General features: G+C 35.0%; 1 protein-coding gene across 1 annotated transcript in view; it reads left to right on the forward strand.

Annotated features, from left to right (window-relative positions):
- Window positions 1–6,224: 6,224 nt before the first annotated feature.
- The window catches only part of LOC136029487 (zinc finger protein 664-like), a 28,090-nt gene continuing 19,407 nt past the window's right edge, over window positions 6,225–14,907 (forward strand). Inside the window, exon 1 of the mRNA XM_065707917.1 lies at window positions 6,225–6,367. The gene's annotated coding sequence lies outside the window, so the exon portion shown is untranslated. The remainder of the gene's footprint in view (window positions 6,368–14,907) is intronic.

A 14,907-nucleotide genomic window follows, 5' to 3' on the forward strand; every position in this document is an offset into this window, starting at 1 on the left:
ACGGCAGGACCTAGACAAAAGCGAGGATAAAAACATCCGAATTCTGGAACATTAAGAATGTATTATCTAAACGGGTTTACAAAATAGGATCTTTCATTAACTAATTTTCAAGCCTCTTCCACAGGAAAGTTAAAGACATATGAATGTGAATTGGAGTAAAGAAAATCTCTAAGTGGGATGGATATGATCAAATCCTCAGACATACCAATGTTGGTCTAACTTTTCACCTTTTAACTTGCACCACCAACAATAATTAGGGAATGCAAGTATTCACTGTTCTTTCTATCTTCTTGCATCGGTGACTAAGGTCACCCCCCCCCCTCAGTAATTTGGAGAAAAATCTATTGAGTAACATTAAACTGTTGCTCATTTTAAGTTTCAACTTCGTTCTTTACTTTGAGCACATATTTTTTTTTTTTTTTATTAATCCATCCTTGTTCTTAATAGAAAAAAACAAAACAAAAAAAACACGGGTTACAATTCCTAATGCGTTCTACATGAATATTTATACAAATATACCGCCATAAAAACCTTATCATCAAGTAAATAGGTGAGCCTACTTAATGTCAAAATTGTGAAAATGTGCTTATGAAAATGAGGGTCGTAAGTATCGAGGCATTAGTCTGGTCTTTGTAGGTAGCAAATTACTGAGTAATATGATACTTTTTAGACTGAGACATGCTGTAGACAAAGTTTTAAGGGAAGAACAATGCGGTTTTAGAAAAGGTAGAGGATGTGTCGACCATGTTTTCACTCTTAGGTTAATAATTGAGAAGTCCCTTCGTTGTCAATCACCTTTGGTCCTTAGTTTTATCTATTATGAGCAAGCTTTCGATTCTGTTGATAGAACAGCGTTAACAAAAGTCTTATCGTTATATGGTATCCCAGAAAAATACATTAAAGTGATTTGCGATATGTACGAGATTAATACTGCTGCGGTTAAGGTAGGAAATGAGGTTAGCAACTGGTTTTGTATTAAATCAGGAGTTAAGCAGGGTTGTGTTCTATCCCCCTTTATATGGATCATTTTGATGGACTTCGTCTTAAGGAGCACAGGAAAGGCCATTGGAGACCATGGAATCAAATGGGGAGGAAGAACGCTCCTGGACTTAGATTATGCTGATGATTTAAACATATTAGATGAAAGTGTGAGCAAAATGAATGAATTTTTAGAGGTTTTACGAGTTCAGGGTGCTAAAATAGGCTCGAAAATTAATGTTAAGAAGACTAAGTCAATAAGGCTAGGAATAAGTGAAGATGAACAGGTGACATTAGGTAACGAAAAGATTGATCAGGTTGGGAGCTTCAGTTACCTTGGTAGTATTATTAGTAAACATGGTGGGAGCAGTGAAGATGTTAAAAGTAGAATAGCTAAAGCTCAGGGTGTTTTTTCACAGTTAAAAAAGTTAGGAAGAATAGAAAGATAAGTCTACATACCAAGATTAGAATATTGGAAGCTACAGTGATGACAGTGGTCAAATATGGCTCTGAAGCATGGGCACTCCGAAAAGCAGATGAAAATTTACTAGATGTTTTCCAGAGACATTGCCTACGGATTGTTCTGGGTACCCGGCTGACTGACCGTATTTCAAACAGTAGGTTGTACGAAAAGTGTGGTTCAATCCCGCTTTCTGGGGCTATAATGAAAGAAAGGTTGAGATGGCTAGGCCACGTTCTACGGATGAAGGATGACAGATTACCGAAGATTGTCCTTTTTGGACAACCGTCTAGGGCTACACGGAAAGCAGGTCGTCCTTGTCTGGGTTGGGAGGCTGTCATAAATAAATATTTAAAGGAAATGCGAACTTCCTGGGAGGGTGTAAAGAGGGAGGCTTTAAATAGATTAGTTTGGAGGAGGAGCGGGCGTGGCTGTGTTGGCCTCAGGCGGCTTGGTGCTGCAGTGAGTTATTATTAGTAGTAGTAGTAGTAGTAGCTATACTTCCTGTTTTGCCACGCTTGTTTAAGTCAAATTGTTTCCAAACATTTTCCAAATGTTTAAGTCGAATTGGTAATAGTCCTTTACTTCCTAAAATCTATTTGTTTAATATGAGGTTTCCTTGTTTTATAACATTCAAAATGAATATGAATACACCCTCGAGATCTGCAAATAGGACAAACATGGGATCACTGAGAAACAAAAAATCATTGAAAACATGAAAAAAAAAATCACCAAAAAAGTTAATAAGACTTGATGCTTTTATGTTAGTATTCGTACTGTAGCTAGATAGGTCAAATCGGTTGTAGATTAGTCATAGAAGTTAGTAGGGAGAAGGGATCAGCTCCAGAAATCATTTAATTATTTTAATTTTTTACTTACAATATTTAAATCAAAACTCCAATATAGCTCCAAATTCTATTATCTGTAATTGAAACTCTTAGGGTCCACTGATTAGGTCCTATTCGTTGCGTTTTGATTTCATTTACTAACCCATAAATGTAGAACTCTATATAAAATATATAATACCGTGTCAACTTCTTCCTATTTTTCTATATCTCTATATAAAATACCGTGTCAACTTCTTCCTATTTTTTGCTACTCTAAACATTTCTTTTACCCAGCTCTGCATAAGTGTGTTGCACAAAATATCTGCTACAAGTATAATGAGGTGAATCCGAACATTATAATGTGTTTTTCTCACAAATTAGAAATTTTATGCTCGCGAATATGCGGTACCAATCCATACTCTTTATCTATTGTCGTCAGTTTAAATATGCAGTACTAGGAGACCAAGCTTGGCTTGGCGAAGGAAATTTTGACATAAAAATAATATTCATTCCCCCCCCCCCCTCCCCTTTGAAAATTTGTGCCTCCAATAGCCTAATTTACAAAAAAAACTTCGTGTTATTTTTCTAGATTTCTTTTTTTCATAAAATACAAAAGAGAGGGTAGTTTCCAAACTTAGTTGTCAATTTTTTCCATCCGATTTGCCTCCCTGGTTAGTTTTCTTTAATATAAGGTGTCAATCAAAATGCTGCCAAGAACTGTTGGCAAAATTTTCTGCATATTCATAATCAAACATTTTCCAACGAGTAAATTAATAATTCAGAAAACATCTATTTTTTTTTACAAACATGAAAAGAAAACCCATAGCGCACATTTTGGGTACCATATGTCACTTTATGATTGCCTTGTAAACTCAAATTTAGAAAGAGCGAATAAATACAAAATTTATTTATAAATGGCTGCATAATTAGCTCTCTATGATGTCCATTTGTCTGACCCAACCTTTCCATTTTAAAAATGTCACCCAAATTGTACCATGTTGCAGTTTTTAACGCCCTTATCGAGTATACACACAAAAATTATGATATAATATTATTTTTTATGAGTCCTTGAACAACTCAATGATTTTCCAGTGCCTAAATTCTGACGTAGAAAAATCAGACGACATATCATCGCTGCCCACGTAAAACAAAGTGATTTTTCTTTTTGTTGAATGAGGGTGGTTGCATTTTGCCTAAATAAGATTTCAATAATGGTAATTTAAAAAAGGTACTTTTTGACTCGCTAAGACGTCATTTTGAAATCATATGAAGTGATGCATAGGGTTGTTGGAATAGCGCTTAGTTCAACTGTGAGATTTTGTCTCCTATTATAGGTACAGGATTTTAAGGAAATGGGAGGGGAGTATGCACTTTAATGTTAATGGACAAAGAATCCAAGCTTATTAAACACACCATCATCCATCCGAAAATGCCGCTCCTTACTTTCAGTTAAAAAAGCTAGTTTTTTTTTTTAATGGCTAAATGAAGTGTCAATTTCTTGCTACAAACTAGTCAGACAGGTTTCATAAGAGATCTTCGTTTGTCGAGCGATTGCAAAATAAGTTCATAAAAACTTGCCAAACTCCTTTGTTTAAAATCCAGAAAAAGGTTATTATTTAGTTGTTCACAGAACGAAATCTATTTGAAGACTGAACTCAACTGTGTTCAGTCTTCAGTAGAAGTTGAACTGTGAGATTTTGTCTCCTATGATAGGTACTGGATTTTAAGGAAACAGGAGGGTGGGTTACTTTAATGTTAACGGCCAAGAATCCAAGCTTATTAAACTCACCATCTGCAAATCGAAAATGTTTACAGTACACAAGTATAGTCTGCACAAACTCATTGCTGACAGCCTTAGTAAAAGCTGGCTGCACTACTTAATTTATGTTTGTTTGTTGCACATGCATTGTTTACTTATGTATTCTGTAATGTTTTTTAGTGGTCCAATCTCTGCTTTGGCTCATATTTGTGATGGCAATATTATGATACAAATTTGAAATAAAATATCTAAAATTTATCATCATTTTGTAGTTTGAAATAAAAATCAAAAATTTGTTATCATCTTGTAGTTTTTAAAATTGCATATTTATTAAGATAAAGTACAGGTCGTAGTTGAAAGTAAATTACATACGTAATATAAACCCTAGATGATAGAATGTAATACTTAACGTGAATATAAGTAAATGGAAGTTACCAGAACTGGCACTCTTTTTCCCTGAAGAATAGTTCATACCCATTGACTATCCGGCTGTGGCTCTCTTGCCCCCTCCCGCAATAAAAATGCTTTCATAGTTCTCCTTTTGTTCCCTCCTCAACGCCCCCTCTTTATGCTAAAGTTTTTTTTTACTGTTTTAAAAAGTAGAATTTAGAGAAAAAGTCAAACTTTAGCGTAAATAGCGGCGTTTCTTTGCCTTTCGTGAATTTTAGTCGGAATGTTGGTAATTTTTCTTCGCTGCGGTGGTAATCTTAGTATATCGTCATCATTATTCTGAGAAATAGAGTCCAAACTTTAAGGTAAATTATAAGGTTTTATATTTCCCTCTGAAACATGCAATATTGAGACAAGCCTGCAACTGTATTTTGAACCAAAAGGATAAGACCGGAAATTCCGATATAAGTTAGACTTTTTTCATGCAAAGATTTAATTACACTTGCCTTGAGAAAATTCCCCTTTTCAAGTGATTTTCAACGTATCTTAAATCTAAAAACCCTATACACCAAATTTTTAAAATTTGATTCGGTTCAGGGATAGAACTCGATCTCAGCTTGTAAAAGCAGATATAAAATTAATGTTCTGGAAGGGACACTGATAAAAATTTGGCTCCCCCATTGACACCTTTTACTTCTCTGGCTTTTTAATTAGTGATGTTTTATATCTTCTGGGCAATTATTTTGTTTAAAATAATTCGGTTGGAAATTATTTTGTTTTTCGGCCATGCACTAAAACCATAGAAGAGCAGAAAAATAACGTACCTATATAGCGTACATAACCTCCATAAGTGTGCACATAAAAAAAATAACCTACATACCGGACATGATTGTTAATATAGAGGGATATGTAAAGGAACAAAATTGTTGTAGTTAAAGTAGGGAATGAGCTTAATATCTGGTTTCGAAATATATTAGTGCTTAAGCCGGGTTGCATTCTGTCCAAAGCCGTATCCAGGGAATTGACCCCCCCCCCTCCTTAAATATTTTTCTGTAGTATAAAAACATAATAAAATGAATATAAGCAAAATTTTGATACAATTTAATGCAAAACCCACCAAAAAAACCCTTTTGTGAATCTCCTCTCCAAAAAATGCTGGAAACGACACTGGTTCTAGCCAGGGCACGTTTTGAGTTTTCGGCATTGAGGGTTCCAATGGTGTACTTTTGATTTCGATTTGTCAACAAAATTATAAGTTTTTGGCTACTAAGGACCGAGTTTTGTCCTTCAATAGATGCAGCTACGGTCAGTGAGGGGGGGGGGGGGGGTGTCATCCTTGCTCATACGGTATATTTTTAATATATATTTTTTTATTCTTATGTAACTGCCCGCAACAGAAACTTACCAAGTTTTGGTGCTTTGATTTGTAGTATATCGCAGTGTTGCCAATGCAACACTGTTTTCAGTTTCCAGAAAAAAAAACTGTACCACAAGGGATTAATTTGAACCCTCTGAACAGCAAGTTAAAAATTTACCGTAATAAGAAGAAAATTTTCAATAAACTAAAACATGAACAAACAATTGGTTTGGAAAGAAGAAAGAAAAAAAATGTATCGGATAGCATGTATTATACCAAAAAATGTCCAAACGTAACGCATTCTACCAGGAACTGTAAAGTATACCAGAAACGGTATAATTTTATTATGCTGGCAATGCTGCAATAGGCTGGACTGTACCTGAGGCTAGAGGAAAATCGTGAATCCAAATAGTTTATCTATTACCTGTTCAGGTATTCGGCAGTATTGTGAAAGACAATACTGCCGTGAAAGACAATATTGTGAAAGACAATAGGAAGGTTGTTTGTTATTTTTTAGTAAGGATTTGCTGGATAATAATGGATTATTCTGGATAATCTAGTTCCAATCATTTTTTGATTTGAAGCATAAGAATAAGGTGAGTAAATATGGCAAAAAAAATGCCAGCTTATCCCCCCCCCCCTCACCACCATAATGTAAGTAAAGGTACTTGTATTGTAAACTGACCATATCTCTATATATTAAATATTTAATTGAAATATACCTGCATCGTAGATTATCTCACTTAGACTAAGCTAATTATAACCGAATGCAGAGAGACAAACCGGTTTAACTCCCATCAAACAGATAAAACTTCTTGAGTGTGGTCGGGATCATACCTAAGAAAATCAGATGTAACTTATTTTAGAAAAAACTTCGCTTTGCCCCCCCCCCCCCATGGCTACACCACTGAAAATATACCTTATTGTTTTTTGGCCATAAAGATTAAAAGATTTTAAAGATTAAAACAGTAATTGTTGGGGAATTGGTTTTAGTTCTATTTATTTTTAATTTGGGGGGATTGGAGTGGGCTGGAGGGAGGAGTGGGTTGAAGGGTTTTGGGTGGAGGAAGTTGTATTTGGATGAGGGTTGTTACCCTGTGGGTGTTTGGGAGAAGGTGTTTGTCTTATTTCCTATTTCGTTATTATTTTCGTTAGTGCGGGATGCTTCTAGAAACAATTGTATAGGTTTTTTTATTATTATTTCTAATTTTGGATGCCTTTAGGAATGTTTATGTAGTTAATAGCTAAGTGTTAGCAAAATTATAATTTTTCCTTGGCGTAGTGATTTATATCTGTAAAAGTTTATAATTTTGTTTATTATGTAATAAAAGTCAAAGGCTGTCAGAAAGAATTTGGGAAAATTTGCAGTTTACAACAAAATTTAAATATGAAGAAAATGAATGCTTCACTCGATGCCTTTTTTTTTTTTCAAATCCAATAGTCGCTTCTGCGACAAACTCCATTTTTAGCCCTTAATGTGGCAAAAATGGGTAACTTTCAGCCTTGCCTGTAGTTATTAGACTATGATGTTAAGGTAAAAATATTTGAAAACAAATTAGATATGAAATTTAGCTTTTAAGCAAGGCCTTAAACAACTCTACAATAGTTTGGTACCCTGTCAGTAAAAATGAACAAAAAGAGTGTATTGGTGTTAGCCTACCCATTCGAAAATATAATTTTGTTTGTTGTTCACAGTAGGGGCTGTAAGTTTCTTGTGTGGGTTTTCAAAAATGGTGATTTTAACGGCGTACTTTTTATTTTGTTGTGACAACTTTTTTTGAAGGGTCCAAGTTTTATTTCTATTCCTTCAAAGTGGCGTTTCTAGGCCTGGGGAGGGAGGCAGCCCCCCAGTTTTGTGACATCTCACAACAAAATCCCTTTTATTTTATATTTTTGCACTCAGATTAAGGTCAGAGGTGTAATTTTTTCAAAATCCTTAGGGGAAAGGGGGCAAAGTTTGAGCTAATTTCCCCAAATCAAACGAGATGACCGTGAAAATTGAAAAATGAACCATGTGGTAGCCTACCACAAAAGCAAAGATATACTAAATAGAAATAGCCCGTTTCTCTGGGTTCTTGAATTATGCAGTCTTACCTTAGTTTTACCAGTGTTTTTGAAAGAGCTATACTTTAGCTGGGGGAAACCGGGTTCTGGGGGAGAGACATTTGCCCTTGTCTGTCTCATACCAAATTACAATCCTTAAGGTACCCTGCCCCTCCTAGGTTATGAGGCCCAAAACCACTACCATCCGGAACGAGCCATTTTTTCTCTCCAGACAGTTTTTTAGAAACATGTTTTTAAACTATTAGTCACTATAGGTTGTTTTGAGCTTCTTCAAGGGCTCAAAATGAAATGTGTCCTAGAAGCGATTGTTGAATGTCGAGAAACCATAAAAAAGGTGATGAGTTAAGTATTCGCTTTTCCTAGCGAATACTTCAAGCGAATATCCTAAATTATGATATAAACTGCAAATTTATCCCAACTACTATTCGTTTATTCTAAACTGGGATCTATGAAGGTTTTTATGGCAATTAGTATTAACCAACTGCCATATAGCGATCGGAAATTCTGTCGGTCTGTCCGTCGGTCCCGGTTTTGCTATTTTATGCACTTCCAGGTAAGGTAGGACGATTAAATTTGGCAGGCGTATCAGGGACCGGACCAGATTAGATTAGAAATAGTCATTATCCCGATTTGAGCATCTGGGGGGGGAATGGGGGGCCAGTTAATTCCGGAACGATAGAAAAAATGACGTATTTTTAACTTAAGAACGGTTGATGAGATCTTAATGAAATTTGATGTTTGGAAGGACAGTGTGTCTCAGAGCTGTTACTTAAAACCCCAACTGGATCTTATGACATTGGGGGGGATTTGGGAGGGGGAAACCTAAAATCTTAGAAAACACTTAGAGCGAAGGGATCGGGATGAAACTTGGTAGGAAAAAAAAGCACAAGTCCTAGATACATGATTGACATAACTGGAACAGATCCGCTCTCTTTGGGGTAGTCGGGGGGGGGGGTTAACTCTGAAAAATTAGAAGAAATGGGTTTTTTTTAACTTACGAACGGGTGATCGGATCTTAATGAAACTTTATATATAGAAGGATCTTATGTCTCAGATGCTCCATTTTCGACTCGAAATGGATCCAGGCACATAGTGAGTTGGAGGAGGGAAACATAAATCTTGGAGAATGCTTATAGTGGAGAGATCGGGATGAAACGTGATGGGAAGTATTAGCACACATTCTAGATACTTGATTGACATAATTGGAACGAATCCGTTCTCTTTGGAGGAGCTGGGGGGGGGGTGTTAATTTGGAAGAATTAGAAATATTGAGGTATTTTTAACTTCATAACGGGTGACCGGATCTTAATTAAATTTGATATTTAGAAGAAATTCGTGTCTGAGAGCTCTTATTTCAAATGCCGACCAGATCTGTTGACATTGGAGGGGAGTTGGAGGGGGAAATCGGATGGGAGGGGTTCAGTGCTTTGGCGAGTTTGATGCTTCTAGACCTGCTAAGATGATGAAAATTGGTAGGCGTGTCAGGGAGCTGCACAAATCGACTTGGTAAAGTCGTTTCCCAGATTTCACCATATGGGGGGCTAAAGGGGAAGGAAAAATTAGAAAAAATGACGTATTTATAACTTACGAGTGGGTGAACTACTAAAACAAGCCTTATTGCATTTTGTTTCACTTCTTCTTTGAACTAGGCTAGTCGAAAATATGGGACGATCCAAATAGATTTATTGGTACTGATACGAACTGTGGGTACTTACGTGTTATAGCAAAAACACCAAAAAGGTGAAGTTAGGTTAATCCTATTAAAATATACCAAAATATGATAGTTTAGTAACAAAATTATGGAAACTATAACAGAGAATTATGAAAAGCAGGCCGCCCAGAACACATTATATTAAATTCCAAACTACCTCTATATATTAAATAGTCAATTAAGATATATCTGCATAGCATTTTATTTTGCTCAGGCTAAGCTCATTATTACCGATTGGACACAAAAAACCGATTTCATTGCTGATCAAGAATAGATTGTGGTTACTATGACACATAGTTACCGAATCACGAAAATTTTCTGTGAAAAAAAAATACATAATGTTAAAACAAAGTTCCACCTTCCAATAAAATCAGGCCAATAGGGATTTTAATCGGGTAAAAATTCAAGTTAAACTTAGAACGATGAAAAATTGCTACAAACAAGACTTTGGCTACTGTCCCTTTTCCCCTCTCCTCGCCGTAAAAGTCTAAAGTCTGTTGCGTCATTTGCGTTTTATTGAAAACTGTATGTATTTTGAAGAGCGTGCTTTTGTTTGAAACATCGGCAATAAATAAATAAAAAATCATTGCAATATGCAATACAATCACCAATGAACATAAACTGGGATATATAATATATTGCCTCGGGGAATACACTAAATATTTGCAAAATTCACACATATAATCATATGTTCACATATATAACCACATAGTATAATTTGATTTTGCCCTAGGCGTCACCAGCCCTAGGAACGGTCATGCTTTTAAGGGATTAAAATGAAATTTGCCCCAGAAGTGATAATTGAATTTGGAAAAAGCATAAAAAGGGCATCTTGTTATGCATTCATTTTCTTCCTGCATTCATTTATTGTCAAAAATAATTTGTTTAAATTTCAAAAAAAAAAATTATATTCATTTTGATAGTAATTTAGGGCTCCAATTGCCCTTATAGTCCATAATAAAAACTTCAAAGTTAATAGTCCTATATCTTGATTATAACCAAAACAGACTAATTTAATAATTAACAAAGACCCCACTACCCAATGAGTAATTTAATTTTTTGATCAAAAGCATTCAACTGAGTTAATAATAGGGGAGCCAGCATTTTCCATTTCAGAAAATTCCTTTTCCCTTTTCATTTCCCTTTCAATATTCCCTTTTCAGAAAATCTCCCCACACACAGAATTGCATAGCCATAGAGGAAGTACATCCTCCAAAGTTTCATTGACGATGAGTTGTGAGACAAAGAAGGGCATCCCCTGCTATCTCCCTCCTATACAGAATAAATTCTGCTTATCTTGGGAGTTTAATATTACTCTTTAATTTTGAAATTAAGAGGGGTTAAATGTCAATATCCTTTCTAATGGACATCTAGACCCCAAAAATAGAATTAAAACATGTTTGCAAAATTTAAGAATAAATAAAATTTTAAATATATTTTTAAATAGATTAAAACTGAAAAATGCGTATTTTGGTAATTTCAATGAAATGTCCCTTTTTTACTCTTGTTGAAACAAAATTATCCCCCCCCCTCTTTATATTTTAAACCACTTTTTTCTATTTAGCAACAGAGGTTTGTTTTGGTTAATGTTTAAAATCTGAACATTGCCTGCAAGTCCAACCAAACAGTTCTAAAAGAGTTAAATTTATTCCATGATAGTATTAATTAAATCTATGAAACAACATTTTCAGTTTAGATAATAGAATAACTAAATGTAATTTGGCCTAGTCATAAGTGTTTAAATAAATTGTCAATCTTTGTTAAATTAAAAAAGTGAAGTAATTTATTTCATTATTTTTGGAAAATAGTATTCCATTTAAGTAGATAATAGAGACTCCACAACTTGTTAGCCTTGATGTTTTTATTTTTATTTCTTTTTTTTCTTTAATTTTACTTATGGTATGAGAGTTGCCTGAAAAGTAGCAATATATCCTGCATTATTTGAAAAACATTTGCTAATTATTTTGCTTGTTGTGTTTTTTTTGTTTTGTTTTTTTTTATTAGTGAATTAATTGAATGTCACAGAATCTTGAAAGTCTTACAAGTATTAAAAAGCAGATTTTGGCTGTTTGCCGTCCAATATTTTTGTAACCAGAAGTTTGTTAGAATTGAAATGAAAATATTTTGTTTTTAAACCACCACGGCCTCAATTCTGTAAATAAACAGAAGGATGAAAAAAATCATGTTCCTGGACTCTAGTTTCGACTTAATTTTGATTATGAAGGTTTTACTTATCTAATTCACCAAATTTTTGGAGAAACAAAGCTATTGTGATTCAATTTTTAGAACCACCTTTGTTTAAAATATCACAAGAAATTGTTGTCATGTTCCTAATGCTCTTGACTGCTGAATGAGTTGACTCTAAAATGTATTAAGATAAAATGGACTTTACAGAGCTTGAAAGGCATCAATATAGCTTCCGTATTTCTAGGAACTTCCACTCAATTCTTTGCTTCCACTCAACTCTGTAAAACTAGAGTACTATTTAGTACGGTCAATCTAAATTAATTTTAAAGGTTACCTCATAGCAACAGTTTCGATTTTGGCATCATTCAAACTGGAAAAAATTCTTTTCAATATATAATAATTGGTTGAGGTGAAATTGAACTTTTTTCTGTCGTTTCCTCTAAAATTATGACTTAATTTTTTATTTAACTCAGTTCTGTGTTTTTACCATCTTTGAGTTATTCCTAAACATCATCAGCATATGCCTGAATTTTTAGATAAGGAATATTTATTTCTAGAAGATCATTTATGTTAACCGACCATAACAGGGGGGATAATATTCCACCTTGAGGACATGATTGCTCCAAAATGCACGAATATTCACCCTTATAAGTAACAACTCTATCAGAAAAGTAACTATAAATTAAATTTAAAAGCCCATCAGGGCACGATTTAGCCTTTAACTTTTTCAGTATTCTAGGATGCCACGCGGAGTCAAATGCGCCTTTTATATCAAACAATATGCATAAAGTAAAGATTTTTTCTGCATATTCTCCTCCGCCGTGGTAACAATACCATCAATTGCATCAATAGTACTTTTCCCACTACGGAAGCCAAACTGCAGGGGCGAAAGCCAACTATATTCATTGCTAATCGCAATCATTCTATTTGCAATGGCACGCTCATATATTTTACCAAGATTTGAGAGTAGGCTAATCGGGCGATACGAAGCTGGATTGCCATAATTCTTTTTCCCATTTTTTTTTAAACCATTATAATTGCATTTTTCCAACTTTTCGGGAAATATGAAATTTTTAAGCAACTATTCACTAACTTTACCAAACTAGGAGCAAGAACATTGATGTTTTTAATTAGGGTTAAATTTAGAATTCCATCTGGGCCTGGGGCCTTTGAACCTTTAATTATTTCTTTTAATTCATTCAAGGAGACTTCGGTAACACCTGATGTGCTATTAATCAAAAAATCTGTAAGTTCTGCTCTAACTTCACCATGGTAATTACTATCAGTTGAATGATCGTCCTTTAAAAACCACTTATTTAGCAATACCTCCCCGGCTTCCGTTACAGAGTTAGTCTTACTGCCGTCATCTTTTGTTACATGTAGTGGCTGAACAATGGCATTACTATTTTTACAAATTTTGTGGATTGTATTCCATGGATCCAAATTCGGTTTATCTGCACAGAATTTATTCCAGTCACTCTTTTTAGCATTTAAAATACCCAGTTTATAATTCTTTTTTGCATTCCTTAAATTAACCTCATTTTCGAGAGAATTGCAGGATTTAAATATCCGTAGCAATCGTCTATACCCTTTTCTAAGTTCCGATAATTCTGAAGTCCACCACCGTGAATACTTTTTGGGAGAGCAACGACTCACTGGAGTTGATTCATTGGTAGCTTTTTGTATTAAGGCTGTTAAAGCATCTACAGCTTTATCTATTTCTTCAGCATCCTTAGTAGGGAGGGAATATAAACTATCTTTTTCATTTAAAATAATGTTGCTAAAAACATTCCAGTTAGTTTTTCTGTAATCATACTTGATGCTATTACAAATAATATGAAAAAAACTTCGTTTTCTTAAAGAGTTAAAGAGGCTGCGTCCCAAAGTCAAACCTTAAAACGTACAGGAATTAGAAGAGGCAGTTGGGGGGCTGCCGCCCCCCAAACCCCCAGCTTTTAAAGACTCTTTTGTACAGTTTTTTTTTTGTGGGGGGACTTCATTGTTACTAATTACTAGTTTCGGCGCAATGGTTCTCCTGTCCTCTTGTGTTTAACATTTTTCGAAGTTATTCCATTATTCATTCATTTCAATTTTTTGTTAATTAAAAGAGGATCTTTCCGAAGCCAAGAGCGGGGGGTTAGCAAAAAAACAAAAAACCTGTACAAAAGAGTCTTTAAAAGCTGGGGGTTTGGGGGGCGGCAGCCCCCCAACTGCCTCTTCTAATTCCTGTACGTTTTAAGGTTCGACTTTGGGACGCAGCCTCTTTAACTCTTTAAGAAAACGAAGTTTTTTTCATATTATTTCTGTACGTTTTTCTACAATCCATGGTGGATGTAATTTAATAATTCCTGTACTCCTCGTACAGGAATTAGGAGAGGAACTTGGGTGGCTGCCGTTAGGACTATAAGAAGACTAATAGGAGAGGCAAATCCCCCGCTTTTAAAGACTCTTTTGTACAGGTTTAATTTTTTTTCATATTAATTCTGTACGTTTTTCTACAATCCATGGTGGATGTAATTTAATAATTCCTGTACTCCTCGTACAGGAAATAGGAGAGGAACCCCCCCCCCCCCGCTTTTAAATCATTGTATAAAATAGAAAAAAATAGATAGAATGACCGAAATGTTTCTTTTGCTCATAAGAAGCTAATATTCTGTTATCTCTCAAATGATAAGCTGTCCAAGTGTTATCAAAATTTTTTTGATGTTGTGAAAATAAACCTCCCGTAAGGGACTTGAACCCTTGACCCGAGGATTAAAAGTCTCACGCTATACCAACTGAGCTAATAACTTGCATGTGTGTAAATATAACTTCTCAATAGCTTTTAAAAATTTCAAATTAACATGGGCTCTTATGGAGAGAAATCCGTTAATTAAATAGCTAATGGGTGGTTTCTGTAAGGATCGTTATCGGATCGAGCTGAAATTTCGCGGATAAGCTCCTGGGCCGTAGGGGACCTTAACTTGTGAATTTCAGCCCGATCGGACAACGTTAAAAGGGGTGGTGGGGGGGGGGGGGGTTGGAGGGTCGAAACTTTCGGGGGGTTAAGATTTTCCTACGAAACTTTCATGGGCACTTACTCGGAGAATTCCGCATCGAATGAGTCTTCGTACACCCAGATCCGATGTCGGATGTGACCTGTAGGCGTCTAGGAAAAAAAAGTAAATGAATTTT

The sequence above is a fragment of the Artemia franciscana genome, chromosome 7 (genome assembly GCF_032884065.1).
Source record: "Artemia franciscana chromosome 7, ASM3288406v1, whole genome shotgun sequence".
Lineage (NCBI taxonomy): Eukaryota > Metazoa > Arthropoda > Branchiopoda > Anostraca > Artemiidae > Artemia > Artemia franciscana.